The 10,065-nt window shown below is 38.5% G+C and overlaps 1 pseudogene across 1 annotated transcript; it reads left to right on the forward strand.

Annotated features, from left to right (window-relative positions):
- Window positions 1-18: 18 nt before the first annotated feature.
- Window positions 19-7,214, forward strand: LOC145550055 (transmembrane protein 87A-like; annotated as a pseudogene). The gene is made up of 18 exons (XR_014085903.1): window positions 19-190; window positions 1,073-1,189; window positions 1,271-1,318; window positions 1,422-1,463; window positions 2,287-2,407; window positions 2,508-2,567; window positions 2,682-2,873; window positions 2,961-3,045; window positions 3,131-3,222; window positions 4,435-4,506; window positions 4,647-4,755; window positions 5,730-5,788; window positions 5,901-6,004; window positions 6,088-6,164; window positions 6,734-6,798; window positions 6,889-6,941; window positions 7,068-7,098; window positions 7,206-7,214. The product of XR_014085903.1 is annotated as a transmembrane protein 87A-like (transcript).
- The last annotated feature ends 2,851 nt before the right edge of the window (window positions 7,215-10,065 follow it).

Raw genomic sequence — 10,065 nt, forward strand, 5'->3', positions numbered from 1 at the left:
TCTTGATAACATAATCTGTGGAAAGTCGTTTAAAATTGTGAGCTTTTGCTCCCTATTGTGTCTGATGATCATGTTTGCTCTCCTCTGTGCAGTTCTGAACGACGTGGGGTCATGTGAAAAATATCTAGCCTTTAACATCAGCTGGTACCTGCGCTCGTCCGTTTGCTACAATGAGGTCTTCAACACCCCAGTGAGCGGTGCTTCTGTTTGTTGAAATTGGTCTTTCTACTCAGCGTAGCTGCTAGACTCCTGCCAACAAACCCAGTAACTGTTTTGATGTCATTTGCAGTTTTTCTTGGTTCAAATAACATTCCTGCTATTTTTTATTATGCTTTCGAAGCACAAATAGGCCTGTCACCAATCAGTTTTGCCGGACGATAAGTTGCCCCAGCAGTTATTGTGATAAACGACAGCATTGTAATTTTGAGACCATTTTAAAGTAATGTATTGATAATGGTATAATAATGCAAGTTCATCCTCTCAAACACCAATAAACTTTAATTTTATAAAGAATATTTCACACTGGAAGTAGGCAATATTTTAAATATCCAAAATAGGGATGCACAATATATCGGTGCTGGCATCAATATCAAATGATAGTCATTTTTTGGGATCGGTCCGATAAATGAAACTGGGCCAATATGAACAACCAATATTTATTTTCATCTTGTTGCTGTCTGTTTCTGCTTGGTCTGGTGCTGAAGCAGTAGAGATATTAACAGCAATGCTAATATCAGATATCGATATCAAACCCGAATTGTTATATCAGTGCATCCCTAATCCAAAATAAAGCATGGCAACCAAAAACGATAAATTAAACTGATATAAGAACCACACAACTAAAACCGTAAATGAAATGGATTTTGATGTCTGCGTAAACAAAATTTCCCTTAAAAAAATATTGAACATCAGAATGGAAATTATTGAGCTCGTTTTGATTTGTCATGCGATTAATGGGCAAATGTGTAAATATACGGATCTGAGTATGTTTTCTGAAAGCGTCAGCCTGTTTAGTAAATCATAAATGCAGATGAAATCCAGTTATGTTTTTGTTTTTGTTTATTTTTTGAAGGACAACAAAGCGATGAACATGTTCGGCATGGACCACATGTTGAAAGACGGTTGGAGCGGCTTCTACACTCAGGGCTACATGTACTTTGAGAACTGCTCCTACCTCTTCACCCCGAAGGTAAAAGCTGACAAAACACATTCGCTTTCAGTAACACCTGCGGTACCTGAACACTTTTGAAAAAAAATGTTATTTTTGCAGGTTTATTTCCCAGACTTCAACCCGTATCAGCCACTGTCCAGTCCAAAGGTGATTGATTTCATTGGCCACGCAGTCGGAAAGCTCCGACATCGTTTAGCACGGCCGCACGGTTTTATTGGTGTTCTTTGTTTATTGTGGCTTTGTCTTTCAGAGGGACCCATCAAATCAGACTTTTACTTGGCCTGAAAAACCGGTGAGGAATCCTTTTATTACATTTAACTAAATTGCACAAAGTAACTGCGTTTAACCATATTTTCAATTTTATTGATATTTATTGACACTCTTGTGGTATAAGTAGTTGAGAAAATAAAAATACGTTTTTTTTTTTAAACATCAATAGCTGACATTTATTGAGACAACAATAAATCACAATTCTTATCATAATACAATAAATGCCCAACCGTACATCAAAGCAAAATTTAGTAGCAGAAAACTTAAGGACGCATGATATTTTGGTATCGATATCTGTATTGGTTGATTTTAGTCACTTTTTTATCATATCGATATTGGCCTGATAAGTAGGATTGGGTCGATGTTAACAACTGTTGTTTATTTCCATTTTGTTGCTGTTTGTGATCCAGAAAGGAGACAATGATAGTGATGCAGCACAGGATTATGGGAAGCAATGTGGTGGTGAGGTCACCACCACATTGGAAATGTACTGCATATATTGGTAAATATAAAAATACTATATCGGTAACATTATTGACCATAGCAGCAGAATATCAGATATCGATATCGGCATCGGCCCAAATGTTCACAATGGTGCATTCCCTTAATAAGCTGAACTTTTTTGTTTGTTTTTAATAAAAATCCTAGCTTTATGTTTCACATTCTCAAATCAGATGTGGCTGCACATCGATATCCGGCCCAGATTTTCAAATCGGTGCACCCTTTAAATAAACAGATTTTTTTTCATTATTTTTCAAATTAAATCGTGCCCTTGGTGTTTCAAATTCTCAAATCTGGAAAGATTTTGGCTCATTTTCACTGACGAGCTAAGTGATGTTTTCCAGGAAATCAGTGCGGTGGCCAAGCCTGGTGGACGGGCCCTACTGTTCATAGTGAGGTGCAGCCTGTGACCCGCGGCTTGAGATAGAAGACATCTTAGCAGAGCAGTCAACTTTGCTTTCACAAGTGAGGGCCAACTTTATTTGTAAAACTTTTCTTTTTAGAAATTTCCTTCTAAATCAGTTTTTAAATATCACCAGTGACCGATTTCCTTTTAACTTCTCAGTGAAAGTGGAGATGAAAGGACCACATGACTACTCGTCCCAGCAGATGGCCTTTGATGATCGTACGCATCTTTATTTCCTAAAGGATAACTCACCTTTTTTTCTTTATTAGCGCTGCACCTCATTCGGTTGCTGTTTGCATGCCTCAAAGTGAGCTGCGTGCGTTTCTCTCCCAGTTCTTCATGGTGATGTGCATCGTGTACGTTCTGTTCGGGGCGCTGTGGCTCTTCTGGTGCGTCTGTTACTGGAGGGATCTGCTGCGGATCCAGTACTGGATCGGCGCGTCATCATCCTCGGGATGCTAGAGAAAGCCGTCTTCTACTCCGAATACCAGAACATCCGCTACAAAGGAGACTACGGTTGGACATGTTTGCTTGGTCTGGCGTGTTTGTTTTTCCATTTTTCCCCCCGTGTCCGTCTCGTTGCATTTGGTTTCTGTTTTCGCAGTCCTGGAGCTGTGATTTTCGCCGAGTTGCTCTGCGCTCAAACGATCCTGGCTCGAATCCTGTTCTATAGTCAGTCTTGGTTATGCATAGTCAGGTGTGTCAGCGGCTGTGAAGATAACAATCTGGGAGCCCAGCGCATGAACTGTGGCTTAATAATCTCTGTTCTTCCTGCGGTGCAGACCACGGCTGGGTACCACGGTGCACCGCCTGGCGGCCGTTGGATCCTCTACCTCCTTTCTCCTCTGTGGACGGAGTGCTCAGAGTGACGGGCGTAAGTAACAAACTTTCTATATGAGGCATTTTAAGCAAGCAGTTCATCGTGACAGTATTCATATCCCTAGACCTTTTCCAAATTGTGCCCCTTTACAACCACAGATGCAAAAAATTAAATGTATATATATATATATATGTTTTTACTTCTAATGCTCCTAACTTAGTGTAATCAACTACATTCAGACTCGCCTATTAATGTCGATGTTCGTTTTATTCTCAGCAAAATCCAGGTATGAAGACATAGTGACCAAAGAAACAAGCTAACCTCTGCTTGATGTTAACCTGTCGACCAATCACACTCATCACTACACCTGTACAGAAAAACCAGCATAGAAGTAATATAACTCTTTTACAGTGGGACTTGATAATAAAATAAATCTACCTTCAGTTTGCTAAGAGAAGCGTTTTTATCGTCCATCGATGTTGTTTGTGCGTCAGATTTACAGGCGTACCGGAAATGCGTGAGTGCAAAGGTTCTGGCCCCAAAAATGGATAAAAAAATTTAACGAGTAAAAATCTGTGATATTGTTACTCAAAACTAATGAGTAAAAGTCCCGGTGCTACTCTTTTATAAGAAAACTTTTAATTTAAAACCCCAACTATAAGACCCAATCACTCCATTATGTGTGCATAAAGGACCATAAATAAAGCCTGATACAGTAAACAGTACGTGTAAATTTCAACATTAAAGAAACATTTAAGTAACTAAGTCTCATGTTGAGTAACTTAACATGGTCGCCACCTCTTGGTGGCAGAGTAACTTGTTCAATTTGACAAAACCGCAGTGAGGAAACAAAATGAGGATCTTTGGCTAATTTTGACATATTTTTACATTATTTTTTTTAAATTAGAATGCACTGTTCCTTTTAATTAAAGATAAAAACAAGAATATCAATGATAAATCTTGGATTTAATAAAGAATGGAAGAAATTAATATCAATTCATTAATATCAATCAGCAAACCCCCTTAAAAAAATGTTATTTGCAAAACTTTCCTTCTACTTTTTATTTATGCACTACTTTGTCACATAAAATCTTATTAAAATACATTAAGAGTTGTGGCTGTAATGTTTGAAAATGTAAAAAAGTTATGACTGAACATGAATACTTTTAGCTTACAGATTAGTCACAATCTGTAAGCTAAAAGTATGTTCCTCCTGTTCAGAGAATCACTCCGTTGATCATCTTTCCTGTCATCTCGTTCCTCCAGGGTTTCTATGGAACCGTCGCCCTCGTGGCTAATCTCAGCCTCTCTCTCATCGACTCGTTTGTCATGTGGTGGATATCCTTTTCTTATTTTTGTTTGTTTCACTCAGCTGGGCTTGCTCAAGTCCAATCTGGGACCCCCAGCAGTGTTTCGTACCCATTATAAGTATTGCTTTTCCATATGTGCTCACAAGGTTCTCCTTAATCAGCATCTACATTTTCATCAGTTTGTCACAAACCACTCGCCTCCTGAAGCTCCGCAGAAATGTGGTCAAGCTGTCTTTATATCAGCACTTTACCAACACGCTCATCTTCTTCGTTGTTGGTGAGTTGAAGCCGGTCTGGAAGAAGGAAACTAAACTCAAAAGCTACATGAGTTAATAGCAAAATGATTCATCTTTAGCTTCTGTTTGTGTATCTGTATGAGTGAAATTGGTGCTCTTAAGTTGATAGTGTAACATTTTATATGTATATATTTTTTATATTGTGAAAGAAGAAAACAGAATTTAGAAAAATAGTAGATTTTGCTAGCAAGCTACTTGGCTAGCTACTTAGCTTGCTGTAAATCCATCTAACTGTCTTTCTTGCTATCTAGATATCTAGCTGGACATCAAGTTAGCTAGCTAGCTTGCTAGCTACATCAATACAGATAGAGCGAGGTTGATAGATCTAACTTCATATAGATAACTACATTTAGATAGCTAGGTCAGGCTAAATATAGATCAATTGATCTTGAGCTATATATTTGGACACCTAGATGTAGATTGATAGATCTAGACAGATAGTTTTATATAGATCCATTGTTGTTCTGACTGTTGTTACTCTGTAGGCAGGCTGCCATTACGCTGGCGCTGTAGATATGTGGTTATTTAAGGCACAGCAGAGGGAAGTGATGAGTTAGAGGTTGGTCAGGCTCAGAAAGTCCCATAATTCAGTTAGAAAACCTAAACAGTAGCTCAGAAAAGCTGTTGAAGGATCTTAACATCACCAGGCATTTTGAACTCTTTAATCCTGTAATTCTAATTCAAGCCATATTTCATCCATTATAATCAAACTTTATGTGAGTGCAAACCCTCCACCATAACGAGCTCTGATGTGAGCTGACCTTTAGGTTTCTGCAGCGCTCTGGTAAAACAGCAGCAGATCAGACCAGTCCATGCCTCTGCCATTATGTCCATCACCGTCTTTTACAGCAGTACAGCTGTCATGGAGCGGATGGTAATAAGGTGAAAGCTGCACAGGCTAAAACTGTGAATAATGGAGGAAATGAAAAGCTCATGTTTCAAATTGTTTCCACAGTTTCCATCATATTCATCATCTGGACCACCAAGGTGTTCAGGCTGGTCGACTGTCAGAGGGTCGGTGTCTGTTTCTGTTCTCTTCTGACTCGGATAAATTCTGTTTAGTTTGTGGAGCGGAGAACGTGAAGCTACTTTCCTTTGCGCTCTGTGTCGACTCTCTCCCTCACAGGGCTGGCGGGACTTGTGGGTAGACGATGCGTTCTGGCGCCTCCTGTTCTCTACTATGCTGCTGGTCATCATGGTGCTGCTGCGACCCTCTGTTAACAGCCAGAGGTGAGAGAGACTGGGGAAGAAGGGAAATTAATTACTACTGAGCTGAGAACTGAATTTATCCTGGGTTGTATTTTTACCCCCAGGTTCTCTCATTCCCCTCTTATTGACGAAGACGATGAAGAAGATGAAGCCAAGGAGCCGATGATGAACGAAGCTTTTGGTAAGAAGTGCTTGTGTTTTTTATCAGGATGATAAAGTGGCTTGCATCAGTATTTATAGTCTCCTGTGAAAGTTTCCCCCCACTTGAACAGTTTTATCTCTAATTCAAAAACATCTGCTCTTCTGACGGGTTGCCATTTTTTCAAATGAATCGAACCCACCGAATTCTGCAGCACATCTACATGTTCAGATTGTCAAAGTCAAGCGAGCATATCTGACCTACTTCACTCTTGCTATTTTTTGAAATTCAAACTTTTTTCTGACCTCTGAAATGTGATACCCTTTGACCTTATTTTGTAGTTGTCATAGTGTTGACAATTAGCAGCAAAGCGCTTCGTCCCTTTTTCTTTTATATATACATATATATCACGTGTACATTTCAGATTTAGCGAGTCGTGATGACAACTTGACAGCTAAAACCAATGGTAGTCGTCGTCGGCGAGATCTTGAGGGTGATGTCACGTTGCAATGTGTCTATAGCATCAACATACATCCGGTGATACAGTGGTAATGTAAAGTAAATCACGTCTGTCTGTGTGTGATCTCAGCTTTTCTTATTTTTACATCCAGAAGGAATGAAGATGCGGGGCATGAAACCTGACTGTAACGGCTCCCAGAAACTTCTGAATAAAGAGGTAGACACTGCTGTTCTGTTATCTACATGTTCTTCAAGCGTTAGTTTGTTTCAAATGTTGGATTTTTTTTCTTTTTTTTTTCTTTTTCAGGATGAAGACCTGAAATGGGTAGAAGAGAACATTCCTACCTCCGTTGCTGATGTGTAAGTCTTTTCCTTTTGGCATGAATTCCACAGATAATGTTTGCGCATTCAAACAGTTGCGAAATATTGCTAGCACGCTTAAATAGCAACATGCTAACACTCTCGTCTTCTTTCCCCTTCATTCAGAGCTCTCCCTGTTATGCTGGATGAGGAAGAGGTAAAGTCTTCCTCTTTCCCCCTCATGCCGATCCATGATTCTAGTCACAGTTTCCACTATTTAAAGACCTCCAGCCGTTGACCTTTAATTTGCCCTTTATCTCGCAGTCACGCTAACGCTTGCGCATACATCTCTTGTGCTTTTCTTCTAGGAATCCTGAAAACTAAGATGGAGCGATCTAAAATGGAGTAGAGGGAAAGGCAAGAAGAAAACGAAGCAGCAATGAATGAAATTATAATTATAGAAATTTCATCACCAAAAAACGTGGAAGAACATTTTCTTTGATTTTTTTTTTCTTTCTTTTTATTTTTGCACAAATTGTGTTAAGCTCAGAAGTGTAAATAGTGTGTTAGAACCTGGAGACGATGTATAGCAGAACATTTCTATCTGTTTCACCTCGGTGTCTTCACTGTCGGCTAAGCTCAAGCACATAATTTCCACGTTAAATAAGATTCTGAAACCTATTCCCGTGGTATTTGATTTAGTACCGTGTGAATCATATGACTGATGATAAAATCTTGTGGAATTAGTTCCATCCAACCACTTCTTACTAAAGGAGTTCGGCCGACTAGACCATGCTGAAGTATGAAAATGTCATATAGTGCTGAAAACAGGAGGATATTGTTGTTGAAGTCAATTCTAACACTTAAAACAGAAAATGCTGACTCTTATTTGAAATCGTTTTCAGAATGTATTTCTTAATTGATCACATGAAAGTGGGGAAAATATTAGATTGGTATATAAAAGAAAATGGTGCGTAACTTAAAAAAAATATATTTTTTTGTACGTGGAAAAATATAGCATGTGGTTGTTTTCAACCCCACTGAGTCGGTGCTGTGTGACTGAAGCTGCAGGTCTTTTCTGGTGCGTCTCTTCCAGTTAAATAACAAAACTACCGCTCCTTCAGGTGGGTTGGACAGCCCAAACGTTCAAGTCTTCTACAGATTCTCATCTGAAGTTGGGTCTAGACTTTGATTGAGCCATTCCAAGACATTCATCAATTTAAACCCGTGGTGTTCAGACTTTATGTCCTGAGGGCCAAAACTGGCAAACATAAGCTACAGGTGAGCCACAAAATCGCATTAAATTAAAAGTGATTTCCTTTGCTGTTGTTTTTAGTTTTACTTGCTCAACAGTAACATTTTTTAAAATCTGTATATGTTTAAAGATCCAAAACATGAAAAGAGGCTTCAAACTATCGTGTTATTAAAAGAAAAACTAACATTTTCCAAATTTCTGGGATCATCAATTGCTTTTACCACTCTTGGCTTGTAGTGAAGGGCCAAAGAAAATCGTTATCAAGGGCAGCAAATGGTCCCCGGCCCACACATTAAACACCCCTGATTTAAAAACATTTTGCAAAGAGGTCAAAAGTTCAGTTTTGGTTTCATCTGACCAGATCGCCTCGTTCCACGTGTTTTCCCTCTTCCATACACAGACTTAAGGCAAACTGCAAGCAGAAGCTCTTATGACTTCCTTTCAACGCTGGCTTTCTTCTTGCCTTAAAAGTCATATTTGTGGAGTTCACGACTAATCGTCACCCTGCCGGCACATTCTGTCTGCTGTGCTCTTGGTTGTCATCGTTCTGTTTGCTCGCTTATGTGTTTTAATCCCTGAGGCCTCCACAGAACACCTGGAATTATATCGAGATTAATTACATTTACTGCATAGGTGATTTCAGATGACAGACGGATTTTATTTAGGGATATACGAGTAAAAGGGGCAGACTACAAATGCATGCCATACTTTCGGAAATCTCTCATCTGTATGTTCGAGGGGTACAGACACTTTTCCCAGGCAGTGTTTTTAAACAGTGTACATTTTCTCAGATTATTTTTATCCAGATTAGCTCAAGGAGCTGCAATTTTGTTTTTACATTTCCTTTATTGCTTACATGTGTAAAGTTATGTATGGATGTATTTTATGGAAGGCCAAATTCTGTACTGTTGACATTAACCAAGTGTTTCAGCTGCGTTCAATGTGGCAGCCAGTAAATCTCACCCCTGATATGGGCCTACGTTTCTGACACACATGATTTACATCATGTATGTTAGAGGCTAATTTCACTAATTGGATAAATGCTTAATTTAGCACCTCACCCCAATTCAGGCATTAATTAATTTTTTTTTATCAGAAAATGAGTGAATAGTAACTGTTAGAATCATTTAAGACTTTACCCATCACACTGCAAATATAGTTTTATCTCTTCCTCAATTTGTGAAAATATGTTTAGATATTCTGGAATCCTTGCGTTCTGGTTTTATAAAGATTTAAGTCTTGTTAAGAATATTTTAATTGTTTGGAAATATTTGACAGTCTTTAAAGACTTGGATCTGTTGTGAAGCTTTTTTGCATATGTTCTGCAGAGAAACTTTATATTAAACGACCATAAAAATTTGATTTTGTGTGTGTGTGTGTGTGTGTGTGTGTTTGCACTTCGTGAACGGTAAAGTAATATCTGTATTTTCACAGACTTTCTTCACTACGGTCCAAGTACATCCATTATTCAATCCACAAACATATCCGTTTAGTTGTCTCTCCATCCATTAATTTATTTGTCCATCCAATAATTGGTCCGTTTTTTTTCTCCATCCAAACACGCAGGCGTACTGACGACTTCTACACTTTTAATGTCTCGTCATATTTGTCCAGTTGTTTGTCCAACCAACCAAATATCTTCTTTAAACCATTAATCTTTTCCTTTTTTCATTTTCTTGTAGGACCAACTTACCGTAGTAAAATTATTCGTCATAAATTCACAGTTAACTATTGTGTTAAACTTTAAAATGGGCATGACAAGAGTCCAGATATTCAAGTCTGAAAAAGCATGGTAACGTCTAAGACCCCTGAGTCCACATCCGCTATTTGTTTTTTTTTTTCTTTTTCTATTTGCAGGGTTATTTAAGGTCAAATTATGTTTTCTGTATTATTTTTTCTTTTATATTGTATTAAGAAGAGAAGATTTTT

The sequence above is a fragment of the Poecilia reticulata genome, chromosome 22 (genome assembly GCF_904066995.2).
Source record: "Poecilia reticulata chromosome 22, P_reticulata-male-v2, whole genome shotgun sequence".
Lineage (NCBI taxonomy): Eukaryota > Metazoa > Chordata > Actinopteri > Cyprinodontiformes > Poeciliidae > Poecilia > Poecilia reticulata.